The sequence below is a fragment of the Calliopsis andreniformis genome, chromosome 3, assembly GCF_051401765.1.
Source record: "Calliopsis andreniformis isolate RMS-2024a chromosome 3, iyCalAndr_principal, whole genome shotgun sequence".
Taxonomy (NCBI): domain Eukaryota; kingdom Metazoa; phylum Arthropoda; class Insecta; order Hymenoptera; family Andrenidae; genus Calliopsis; species Calliopsis andreniformis.
Genome location: NC_135064.1, coordinates 26,446,042 through 26,459,898, shown reverse-complemented (window position 1 = coordinate 26,459,898; position 13,857 = coordinate 26,446,042). Strand labels below are relative to the sequence as shown.

The 13,857-nt window shown below is 41.2% G+C and overlaps 1 long non-coding RNA gene across 1 annotated transcript; it reads left to right on the top strand.

Annotated features, from left to right (window-relative positions):
- The first annotated feature begins 618 nt into the window (after positions 1-618).
- Positions 619-1,132, top strand: LOC143188592 (uncharacterized). The gene is made up of 2 exons (XR_013003547.1): positions 619-745; positions 1,026-1,132. It is a non-coding gene; the product is annotated as an uncharacterized LOC143188592 (long non-coding RNA).
- Positions 1,133-13,857: the final 12,725 nt, after the last annotated feature.

Sequence of the window (13,857 nt, the reverse complement as noted above, 5' to 3'; positions counted from 1 at the left end):
CATTCAAAGCCATCATTAGCATTCGTCGTCAGCCCCCGAGGATCGCGAATCGCCTCACGCAGAATCTCCACGATTTTCCTGAATCTACCGCGTGGGATTAGATGACTGAACGAAGGAAGTATTTAGAAGAAAAAAAAAAGAATCTTCATAAATCCTCCAGGTTGGTTAGAGGACGCGGGACCCGCAATGACGCAAATCCATCGGCGAACGCTGATGCAAGTATGCGCTTGCGGATCGATGAAATGAAATCCCAGTAATCGTCTCGAGTGACTTCGGTGGACAAACCTACGTGTGTCCTTCGACATCGATCTGTTAATGTGTCGTCACTGCCTCTGGCCGACGAGACGTAACGCAATCCCTCGTAAACAGGTGACGATTCTACCACACGTCCAAACAACACGACTCATTTTTTTCTCTCTTCAAAAACATCTAGAATCACGTCAACTGTATAAAACGCCATTTAAATGTTTCCTTTCCGCGGTTATATACTGAATTCACCGTCGTGGATGTGACGGAACACGATATCCCGTCGATTTTACTGCGAGGACAGGATTCGCGAGCAGTCGTAGTGAAGTTTCTCACGGCAGACGCGTGGGCGGGCGATATCGCCGCGGAGCCGCGCGATGAAGTTCTTCATAAATCAGCCGAGCTCTATGATCGATTATTCATCGACAGGCCGCCAATTAATGGCGTTTTCGCGTTATCGTGACAAATGGAGCAGAGACGCGATCGCGTCGGCCTCAAGGTGAGAGCATAGATGCAACGAACAAACGAAGATAACGAGTTCGCGGCGGACGTTGTTTGCTCTGCCACGGGTGTATCTTAATTACACGATCCTGTCGTTCTACGCGTCACGTTCGTGCAGATTTACATAGAGATTCGCGGGAAATCGGCGTTTGGGCGGGCACCTCGATTGTCCTGGTTTTGTGCTTGCTTATTACGCCTTCGCTGACAAATTAATGGCGAAGGAAATATCAGTTTTGGTAAGAAATGGATTAAGAAACTTCCTGTCTCTCTATTTATAGAGAAATTTACACGGACCTAGTTATGGAACTTGATTCACACTAGTGGGAACAGCTATGGAGTTATTTGTTAATATATAGATACATATTAAAGTTTCTCCAGATAAGAGATTAATTCAGTGCTGATAGATGTGATCCTTATCTTAATATGATTTAAAAAATTAACATAACTGCTTACGATCTCTTAACTATATTTGTTTAAAGAGGAAGTGCTTCCCTTTATTTAGAGAGAAAACTCGGATGGAGATTATTTGAATTAAAAAATAAAAAATAATATTTACTTCACTTGAGTAATCATCTTCAACTAAGGCCCACTTTATTAAGAAGTACTTTCTAACTTTGATAATACTTATTTAAAACTGAAATTGAAAGTGAAACTTGAGCTCTAAATCGAATTGAAATTTTATGCAAAGAATTCTCTGTTCCTAGTTCACAGTACCATTATTTTGTCTGTTTGTAGAATCTACGCGAGTAGATATGCTAATCCTATTTGAACGAGTCTGTAGGTCGTATATACAATACGACCTCTACATTTTGCAAACTAAACTCGCTCTTCACCCAGTGAAAAGCAGCTCGAGGTGATCTTCTGCGAACCCTGTGTTTCGCCCACACGTCCAACAAATTATGCTGATTTTTTAATGAAGCTCTTGCAGTACAAATGACGCGACACGAAAAGGTTGTGAATTGAATTAAGGCGCGCTATGTCTAGAGACGTTCGAAATATAGACGTAAATGTAAATAGTGGATCAGAAAGGAAAGTTGTTTTAATTGAATCACACACCTCAGTTGTCTTCATAAAACATGCGAAAGTGGAAAAATCCCCGCAAAAACATAATCCATTAGCATTTGATAGATATCACGGTTTGCATATGAGACTCTTGAAACATTGATATAACGTCAATTGCATAAACATTTTCGTTGCATCGAAATGCATTCAATTGTTTGAGTTCTTTCAATGCGATAAGTATGCAAAACCAAGGAAGCCTCTAATTATTACATTCAATTATTTTTAAACCACAAAAGTAAGTTCCTGCATTTGAAAATATGTTCACGATCAATTACGATTTTCCAAAAAACAGAGAAATAATCTATTTTCTATGTGTTACGTAATGGAAATTATTATCCAAGATAAAACTGATCTTATCATGCAAAGTATGACTCGACCAGGTGTGAAAATCAAGCTGCGCCATCGAATCCTACAAATTGCTAACCAAAAGTGCAACGTAATACTTAATAATAGGAAACAACGACTACATAATGTTCTTCATACTCCCCTTCACTTTCTCCCTCGTTCAACCGCCGAAACACTCAGACATAGTCTGCCTGAAAAGACCAAGCCGAGGCACGAGGGCGATCAATGACTATCACGCACGTCGTGTGAAGGAAACCAAAAGCAATATCGTTGAAACAAGCTTGGACAAACAGTTGGGTCTGTAATGAGCTCGTGGCAAGAGATAAGCATCAGGAGCACGTCTCGTAATTCAATCAGGAAAACCGCGTCAAAGTCCTCGTTCACGGAGCAACGACCGGTTTAACAATTGAACTTGCTCGTAGAATAATCGCTGAATTGGATCGGCGATAACTCGTGCGGCTTCATCGACGCTTCCCAGAAATATCACCGCTTGGAGAGGCAACGAAACGGTCCGTGCTATGCGAATCGTCGCGCAGACATCCGCCACTGCACGCGTCCGACTTGTAGTACGCGCGCGTGGGTGATAACCCACTGTATGCAAGCACGTGTACTCACAGACACCACTAGGCGGCAATCACTGAATGATAGCGCGCTATTTAAAAGACTGCTGTTCGAAAATGACCCACCGAAATGATCGATTCGTGTAGCAATTTGGATTTTTTTATGTAAATGCTAACTGCCAACTACCAACTATCGACTACCAACTGTCAACTACCAACTACCAACTACCAACTACCAACTACCAACTACCAACTACCAACTACCAACTACCAACTACCAACTACCAACTAACAACTACCAACTAACAACTACCAACTACCAACTACCAGTTGCAACTACCAACTACCAACTACCAACTACCAACTACCAACTACCAACTACCAACTACCAACTACCAACTACCAACTACCAACTACCTACTACCAGCTGCCAGTTACCAACTACCAGTTGCCGCCTACCAACTACCAGTTGCCGCCTACCAACTACCAGCTGCCAGTTGCCAGCTACCAGCTACCAACTACCAACTCTCGACAACCGGTTGTCAAGTATCAGTTGCCCACTACCAATTGTCGACAACTAATTGCCAAATACCAGTTGCCAACTTCTAGTTACTACTCACTACTATGAATATTAATTTATCATTAAGTGCTAATTACGAATTCTAGCTTCCAACTCTACCAATGTCTACTCTTCAAAACGAAATTTGTCAGAGATACATATGCAAATACGGTGGAATTATTATTTACGACTATCATTTGTTATGGAGTCTATTAGTTTTTATGGCCATCCCTCAGTATTCTTTTAAAAGAATAACATTCATAACCGGAAACTGTAGATAGAATCAGATGTGAGAACTCAGAGCATGGAACCTTAAGAATTTTATTTGGCTATAAGCTGGTTGTTTACGATCGTGCAAGTTTTGCCAGTCGCGTAATTCTTGCACACGTGGGTGGCGGATTACGCGGGAAGATAGTGTCGTTGGGCTGATCCCTAAAAGGAACCGACAAAGTCGCGTGGCAACCTGAGGGAGAACGTGATGAAAGCGATACGTGAGATCCGCCGGAAGCGTGGTATTTTGTGTTATATTATATCTTGTTTCTTTTAATTGAGGAATATGCGGTGGAAGAGATACTAAAGAGGGATCTCCTGGCTCTAATTTCAATTTAAATACTTCTTTCATCTCACAAAGTTGTATTAGCAAACTCAAGCTTTTAACTCTCAAAAAATTTGTTAAAAAATTAAGGAAGCATAGATATTCTTTATACGTGGATCGGCATTTTCTTAGGCAGTGGAAGAAACGTGCAAGTCAGACATTTTCAAGGCACTGTTTCTCTGAATCAAAGTAACCAAAGAGCTCATTGTCAGTTTCATTCACCGCGATGTCTCTTACTCGCACCACACGTTTCTCCTTGCCTAGAAAGCCGTGCTTCTTAAAAATTCACTGTAGCCTGCTCTAATTAAGGGCGTCCCTACTCCGTGAGGGTGGTGAAAAGACGCTTTTGAAATTAGCGCGCTGAACGCTGAATGCTACAGGCGAATTGGACCGCGTCAACGAAACGTTTCCTCGGCGAACTTCTTCACTCTGTGCGAACTTTCAAACCGGACAATTCTTTCCTCAACGTTGCCTTTCAAACTCTCAATGCCTCAAATATTAAACGATCTTTCTCTAGTAAAGCCCAAACGAATTAGTATTTAAAATTCACTAGTGAACGATTCCTCGAGGAAACTTGTTCTTCAAATAAAACGCTCACGCAGGCATCTTATCAAACCCTCTGAATTGAAAAGCCATGTTCTAATCTACGATTTCTTGTTCCGAAAGCGCATTCCCACAGATGGGAAATCAGCAACAGATACCCAAGGCAGTTTAGATCCGCCGTATTTGCCAAATTGGACGTAACTCGACGATAACTCGAGAACGCGTCTGCTGTCCTCCATTTAAGCACGTTCCGCCGAGCGTTTCCGTCGAGTTCGATTTCAGGAGCATAGAAAGCTGCGAAGAAGTCAGCTATGAGTCTCGGGGCCCGATCCAGAACGCGTACGGCGCACTTTTTATTTCAATGTCAGTCGAATGAGAAAAGAGATCGACGGAATCTGACGGCGTACAAATGGCACTACTCGTGGGGCTAATTAAATCGCATAAACAGAGCGTGCCTGTCCAATTACCGTTTCACGGGACTACAGGCATTTCTGCGTGGTCTGATATAGAATACAGTTTATACTAGGCCCCGACCACATTGCTGGCCCCTTAACGACTCTGGATACAGAAGTTATTAGAATCGACCTGCGCTCGAGAGAGGGACGGCAGGGAAAGAGGAAAACGTTTCCTTCCTGACAGAGCCGAGCTGAACGTAAATAAAGTGACAACGACGACCCTGTCGCCCTTTGAAGCTGCCTTCTAATGACTTCGGGAAGACCTGAACAAGCCACAAGGGAGAGGATTGCAGTTTATAACAACGTGCTCTCGTCCAGCTGATTGAAACCTTTTACCCTGCTCGATGGTAATTGCTCCTATCAATCCCTACAGGGAACGTGCGAGTGGACAGTATGTCGTCGAAATAAAAGTAATGGGATGATCGATGGACGAACTTTGGTGGTGGTGTTACGGAGCCAACACCCTGGTACAATTTGTCCTTTTTCCACTTAAAATGGCGTGGTATGTGTGAAGAAAAATTGATACTATGAACGAGAGGAAAAAAGAATCAAGGACTATTTGAATAGAAAACATAGCAGGAGAAGACACGCAGAAAATATAAAGGAAAGTTGCATTTTTTGTGCGAAAGTTGGATCGATGCGTGGGTGTAGTAGTATGAGTGGTCTAATTGGTACAACACGTGTTACTTGTGTAGTGTATCTATTAGAGATTATTGCCCTATTGTATACTGTTATTGGTTCTTAGTTGAAACTTTAACAACTTTATCGAAATGGTTTTATCACTTTTCCTCGGCTTACAGGAAAAGTTTGAATTTCTAGAGGATGAGGGAGACTCTGGAAATCCGATACTCGATTGCAGGTAAGCTGTTCATTGTCCCTGAGGGAGTTTCCCAGCGAAATACATCAACTTCGAGTTTAACCACGTTTATACGTTAATTGTCTATAGTGGCTTAACTATATCCCACTCAGCTATAATCAGAATTAACGTGACTACAACTTAACTTTATTACTATAATCAGAAAGCTTATATTCTCCATAATAGAATTAAAAAATTCTTCTTCAATGTTTTCTGTGTCAAGGAATTATTGCACGAAAATCACATTATAATTAATCACACCAAAAAGTTTAAGGACTCCAATTAGGTGATATCACTGCAAGTATTATTTTCATTTTCCGCTGGTTTGTGAAGCGCGCGTACTCCTCGAGAAATAATTCTGAGGCGCGGTAATGCTCCGTTAGCGGTAATAAGATTGAAGTAATAAGTAACAGTTTTGGAGCGTGACCATCACGGGTGTGTGTATGTGCGATGCTACAGGACGTACCATCGAAAAGCGGACAGACTAGGAATTCCCGCAGCATGAACCAGAGAATTCGAGCTACCTCTGGGAACAGAAAGTTCATAAATTAATAATTCCTTTTCTTTCTTTTCACGATTTGTAAAAATAGGAATTGCTCGGCGGTCTTATCCTGAGTTTCCGGTGAAAGGAGGAGCTGCATTCTGTAGTTCGACGTGGGTGCACTTGAAATGAATGTTATGGAAGTCAAAACAATTATCATATCCATGAATTTTGGAAAACTTTAGGAGGACAAACCAACTCTCAGATACTTGACCACTAGTTTTGTAAAGAGAATTAAATACTATACAGATAATATTCTTCTTTTCTTAAACATCTGTTTAGCTAATATTTGAGTAGTACAAGAAGCCTTTCACCTAAACATTTTTTCTCGAGTTCAGATGTTATAAAAAAGATACTGAAGCTAGGTTTACAAGATTTGAAAAAAGTTTGAAAATAGAAGATTTCCGTCTCCACTTTGTATATCGTGCTGTTGTGAAATTTAGCGTTGGGTGGTCTAGGACATCGACTTAGGGAAGAGGGTATTGAAGCGTGGCATGTTATAGGAACAAGATTAGTCTAGAATTTCTTAGCAGTTGAAGTATGCGAGCGTACTTGTAAAGAATGGGAAAGAATACAAATTTCGGGCAAAAAGAACAGTTAAAAGCGAATGAAAAGTGACTGACAAGTCGAGAATCGACCTACAAGGTGTGGTCGCATATATTACGGAGAAGGAGGCTCCTATAGAATACCGTTTCGATTAAATTTTTCATTATCAATTTTCCAAATTGACAGGAAATACACGATCATCGGTACATCGACAAATGTTTCCCTGGATACCTTCTTAATAAAGTAATTTAAGCAAACGATCTCCTAATTACTTGAAGTGGCACAGAAAGGAAACGATGCATGATACTAGAGATAATAGCTGAGCTTCTAGTTTCAAAGGAATTAAAAGACAAGAAGTGAGCATCTTTCTGCATCTGTTTCGTTGGGTAACAATCAACCAAAGCCCAATGACCGAACGTATTATCGACTCGAGCCGCATGAGCGCGTTTGTCGTTATTTGCATGCAGTAGGCATTCTGAGAACAAGTTGGTTGGAAGTCGTGACTTCGTCAATCGTGTACTGCGATATTTTTATCGCAAACGTGCGTTCTTAAGATAGAAGTTCAAGCAAGTTTAACTGTACCTTAAAGCCAGAGGAAAGGCTTTCCACCAATAACTTTTTGTACCAACGATGGATCGAAGGATGACCTCAAATTAAAATCGGTTGACGTGCTCGAAAGATTTAACGCTTGCACAGCGCTCGAGGAAAGACATTATGCAAACGATGAACCAAAGGCTTTGATTGAGTAATTGCATTGTTCCCAGGAAACTGTTTCAGAAATATGCTTGTTGGGTGTATAGTTCACGCTGTAGCGTTGATGAGAATGTAATCACTGTGAATCATCGATTACGTTGGATTGGATATTTCTTCCTTTGCAGAAAAAAGACTAAAAATGGCTAAAAACCGAACATTCGGTAATTAACGAGATCACGGTCCTCTGACCCATATGCGGGTCCCTTTTTATTTATATCCATAAGTGTTTAAATTTTGTTGGTCACAGGATATTGTTTCCACTTCTTCATTCGAATTTTTCCACTTTTAGTGGATTATAAATTTGATAAATAAATTCTCAATACAAAAACGAAAGGATTCTATCAACAGAAGCCAATAAGGAAGTTCAATTTGAACACGAGTCTAAAGCCTTGTAGAATCGATATCCTCAAATACTTCAGAGTAGCGACAAGAAATGGATTTAAAGAATGTCCGTGCAAGCGAGCGAGGCTACTGGTCAAACATTTACCCCACTAATTTATCAGTGGCAAGAGGTACACGTCGACCACATTAACAGCAACCTCAATTACAGACGAAGGCGAAGTTCGTCTACTTGTTACACGTACACGAGCGAGGCAACGGAGCAAATACGCTCGTCTATGTACGCGTAATGAGGCTCAGAGTGACGGGCCGTTGTCCGACGCCTTAGAAATTCTTTAATGACTTTATGTCGCACCGCGCGCACACCAACAAATACCATTTATGCTCCATTCGCCCATAGAACCGCGTTTGCGCGGCGTCTTTTTGGCGACCGACCGAAAAGGAAGATAATCACGCCCCTTTAAAAACCGCCATGAAGATTTCATTGTGGTACTATACTTTACCAGGTAGAAGTTTATGGTCTGTGAATTACGTCAATAATTAAGAAACTAGAAAAAAGTGATTTATACACAAGTGTACTGTAACAAGGAATAATACTCTGTGTTGTCTGCCACTTGAAGACACATATTATATAGCATGATATATTCGACTGTACTCTGTGTTCTTTTCTACTGTATATTTCCAGCAATACACGTACTATACACACGTGGTATGATGTCCTGCGAGCTGTCTACTGTAAACTATGAGTTGTAGAACAAATTGTACAACTTTGTCTCGATAGTTATTCGTATTCCAATACGTACATATGTACTGACGATACAGTGACTAATAATGATGTTCGAAAAATAATTCCCCTTAATTTGCTCCTAAATCGTAACAATCATTGTGCTCGCCAGAAATCGTCACACAAGGATAACACGTGACGAAGCGAGGACAATTAGTACTAGTCAATGCGTTATTTCTTCTATCAGGGAGGTAAACACGCGCCAACAATGATTGTTAATAAAGTACGCGAAGCCATGGGTCCAATAATGGACAAGCACGTGGGGACAAGATTACGGCTTCTATTCATACAACAGCGTCGTGTCAAAGCGGATCTAGCAATAACACAAAACACAGATAACACTGTTCCCAGTGTCAATGTAAAATAAACACTTGGTAGACGGCGATCTTCTACTAGTCACGATCGGTTGGCAACTCTTCGTAATTCACTTCAATTGCATTCAATTTACGCTAGACATTTTATGACACGAGCGAGGGGTGACTGCCAATAGGGTGACTCTTACATATCGCTGCCTCTACAGCGATGTCAAGTACCGCAGTTATCGTACCAGTCGTCGATTAATTACACCCAACTCAGACGCCGACATCGATCGAGCGAAGAATCGCTAATCTCCGACCCTTCAGTCTCTCATTTTACTCCCAATCGTAGCTTCAAACCGAATCACACGAGCCACTAATGTCTCATACTATTTCACCAACAGTCAATGGCAATCCACACAAGATGTTCGTCAACACCTCGATAACCTTTCCCAAATACTCCGTTTTTTCTCTCCACGCGTCTTTTCTCAGAAACGCACGTAAACTAAAGGTTTATGTTCACTGAAGAATACATTTATCGCAAATTACTCTCAAATTTACTAAATAATCTACACTAGAGAGCATCACGTAGAAATATAGCAGTAGTAATACTGCTTCTTATTAGATTCTGGCTTGCGCCTCTTACCATACACAGAAATCTAAATCGCCGCAGAAAGAGAGTCCTCCCCAGATCAGCTACAGAAAATTCTGAGATGGACACTCTAACCCCAAATCTCGGCGAATCTCGCGTCTCTCGTCGAACCATCCATCGAGTCCCAGCGAATAACCGAAGCGAATAAATCGCTTACCTGAGGGGTCTCCGTGAACATCGCTCGCTTCCGGTCTTCGTGCAAGCTCCGACTCCACGCGCTGCGATTACGATTCACCGGCGACGACAGTTTGCGAGGAGAATTCAGACGGCACCTGACATTCCGCACAACGGTTCACGATGCGCACGAGACAAGCGCGCTCGTCGATCATCCGATCGCGACTGCAGCCCTTCGGTGCCGGTGCCGGTTCTGTTGCCGGTGGCCGACAGAGAGAGAGGAGGGCGGCGGCGAGGGAGCGAGAGGGACGGAGGCGAAAAAAAGGAGAGCGAGAAAGAGGCGCGTTATCGAGACGAGCCTCCCGCTGTTCCACGAGGCGGTCGCCTCTGTACGAATCGACGCTGCCACTGCTACAATATTTCCTCGGTATGGACTCGCTCTTGTGTTCGGTACTCTTTGGAATTGGGGATGGACTTCTCGGAACGTTGGAACACCTCGAAATAGAAGAGTTTAGTGCGCAAGAATTCGACACTTTGCACTGTTTTCGTGGTTCGAAGCTTTTGGAGCCCAGGTAAGGGAAAAGTATCAACACTTGAAGGAGTTCCCTGAAAAATCCCTATAAACTCAGCAGTGAGCAGTGAGGCTATATCGAAAAAATACTGTATTGTCACAAGTTCGCTACTATGTTCAATTTATCTCGAAGAATTTTGATTCTCATACGTTGCCACTCACATGTTTAGGAAGCCATTATAGATTACCAGTGTATTAAGTTGATTTCAAGATACGTTTGACGATAGACGAGTGAATGGAGCGTGAGCCTACGGTAAGGAAACACTGAGCGTGTAAATGGTTCGCGAGACGCGACTTCGCAGGACGCAGACGTCTTGGAGAGAGGTCCCGGACGCGAGCCTCGAGACGGACGAAAGAGACGACGCGACGTCGCGCGACAATTACAGCCGCGAGCGTCGCCACCTTCCCTCGAAACGAGTTTTCCTTTCGTCACGCTATCGAATTTTGCGAAACCTCGCTCCCCTTGCTCTCGTTCGATCACCGGGGAACGCCACGTGCAGGCAACGCGCACCGGCTCGGCAACCGTGCACCGTAAATACACACGCAAAGACGTGCATGCGTGCGCAAGTGGGTGCAGGAGGCGCATGCGCCACGCACGCACCCACTACGTGCATCCCAGGAGCAACAACGGCCAAACACCCCCACAGTCTGTCTACGCGTTCCTCAACCCTGTTCATCCCCCCAGTGGCGGATCCAGAGGGGTGGTCGCCCCCGTCACCCTTCTTCGAACAAGTATAAAGTCTAAAATGTTATGTCACATTTTGAGAAATCTGTTAGGAATACACTTATTGTATGAATAATTATCTAGCATATAATTAAAGATTATAGAATTAGGTAGCGATATTAAAATAAGAATTATGAACAAATTTCAAGTTTTATAAAAGAAAATTCAAAAATATGTATGTATGCGCACTTTTACACATTTCACTCTTCCGAAGAAAGGCTTCTGGATCCACCCCTGCATCCCCTTCCATTCATCTCCGCGTATTCAGAGAGGAAATCCCCTCGACTACGAGGATCCCTCCCAAGGAACCCCTTAATCAATACTTTCGCCGTTCTCTGCTGGCCAGGAGCATTATCCTTCTGATCCTCCTCCCTGGACCAACTTTTGGCACGTTGCGCGTCTGCTGCGTCGTCCACCCTCTACGTAACATCGCTCTTCTTGACGTGATGCTGATCACGCGCGATGCTTTAATATGGTTTCCATCTGCAAAATAGAATTGATTGAGATATGATTTGTGGTTGCGTGCGGAGGTTTAGTGAGAATTCCTTGGAATGGTGGAGATACTTCTGTAATTGATTTTAATGTATAAATGGCGCGGGGAAACGATGCCCATGGGAGAAGCGCGAGGCAGGTGCAATTAAAGGAAAATGCACTGTACGAAAGAGATTCGAGGGGTGTGATAGGTCTCTGAGGAATGGCATCGTGATCCTGTGAATTATTTTATTAGCTGCTTGATGGAGAAAGCCTCTTTGTACTCAACTTTGTACTCAACACTTTTATTTTATATTCGATGCACGGGGTTGTCTCAGTAGAAGCTCGCGGTTTGTAATCAGTTAAGGGATTATAGACTACAATAAATTTTCCTCAAAGATCAATAGAAACTTCAATTTGTCTTCTTACAAACTAGAACAACAGTGTGTATAACTGTAGTATGAAAAGTTGTGGCAGGTTTGCGATGAGAATACTTATTTACCCTAACGAGTGTTTCGTATGATGAGTGGTCTATACTAATTAATCTCCACCCTAATTCACGTTTCATGTTGCACGCTATAGAATCTCTTTAGGTTTACACGCTACTTGCTAAACATTAAAAATCCAAACGATTTTGAAAAGAAACATTCATTTGATGCAAAAGCTAATTATAGCCTCCCGATTACGCAAAGGACGTCGTAATCCACGAATTATTAGCCTCTTTTACAGGGCACGATAAGTATACTCAGGGGTTGAAAAACGTGTCTACCGTGCCGCGCCCAAGTATACTCGTTTGCGTAGCGGGCGTTTAAAAAAGCCTTCAGCAGCATAGGGCTCCGAGCGTTTTACCGCACTTATCCTTCAGATAATTAAGACTAAATATTCATTTATAAAAGTGAAGCTTCCTCTGAATAATATGACAACTACAGTTATGTCTAATTTAAAAAAGTCGATATTCCAACAAAATTTATATCCTGTTAATTTTAGGAACCATATATTCTCCTTTCAATAAACTAACGCGAGCCAGAAATTATCAGTACGCTCCGATAAACTTGTGCAATGTCTGCATATGACATTGAATTTTACGGTTGAGTAATATTATCCTTATCTTGTGAATACAAAGTCAGCTATTTAAAGAAACACGAAACATGGTACAGAGTATTGACAATTTTGCCAATTTCGCGTTGATAACATGTCTAGCCACTATTATGTAAATTCTGTTGATCTACTTTCGTGTAACGATACTTAATATAACATCACTAGAAAAGAAATCACTACGAAATATGATGGTAGTAAAAATGACAACATCGTGACAAGTTGAGGGATGATAGCAGTAGAACTTTGCAAGAAATGGATATAAGATAGAAAAGATGATCTATTGGTACCAGGAACCACCGTTTCCGTGCCTGAGAACTCTATCCTGATTTCTGCCATGCACAGATTATTACAGACTTATCGATTATACCTCGAAGCGAAGTTATTTTCGACAGTTCAACATCCATCCGATAGTGATCTCGCCAAATTAGTCTTATTGCTTCTGTTATCATCCCAGTTAATGTAACTGTTTTAACTAACTTAATAATATTAATAATATTCATTAGCAAATTGAAAAATACTTGACAAATTTTGTGTATTTTTGTAAAATGAAATAGACTAATGTTCCAAAAATATCTTTACAAAATAATTATACAAATTTGGAGGAAAACTAAACGTATTAAATCGAAATACCAAAACCATATAACTATTTTTAATGTATGCAATAAATATATATAATTATTTGTTCTTTTCACACAATTATCCTGTAAAGATACATAAATACCTCATTTCCATATCAGTCCTTGAAACAAATATTAGAATGTTCTATAGATATGGACTTACTTACCAAATGCAAGTTGTTTGAAACTTCATCTTCTAGACTACAGAGGACGCAAGTGGACTGGTAATTATTATAGAAAATTTAAGATAATGATACGTATAAAATTGTTTGTTTATGCATACATTTACGTACTTGTAACCTTTTCTAATATATGTTTTTATTCCTATCTATACATATATAGTATATATACTAAATTTAATGAAACCTCACTGTGTTACAATTGACACTTGCAGATATACAGCTATACGGGACTATTCTTATCATTTATTAAAGTTTATTAAAAAGCCACTCTAGTTCTACAATAAGCTCTTATGATCACTCTCTTCAGGATCGCTAAATATATCATCGAGCTTGTCTCTGATACATGAGAATTAAAAACTTTAGTACCACTAAGTTCCCTCAGATGGCACTGTATTATATGTATATATATAAAAACTCTGTGGTACAACTAGAAATCAATTACTTTAT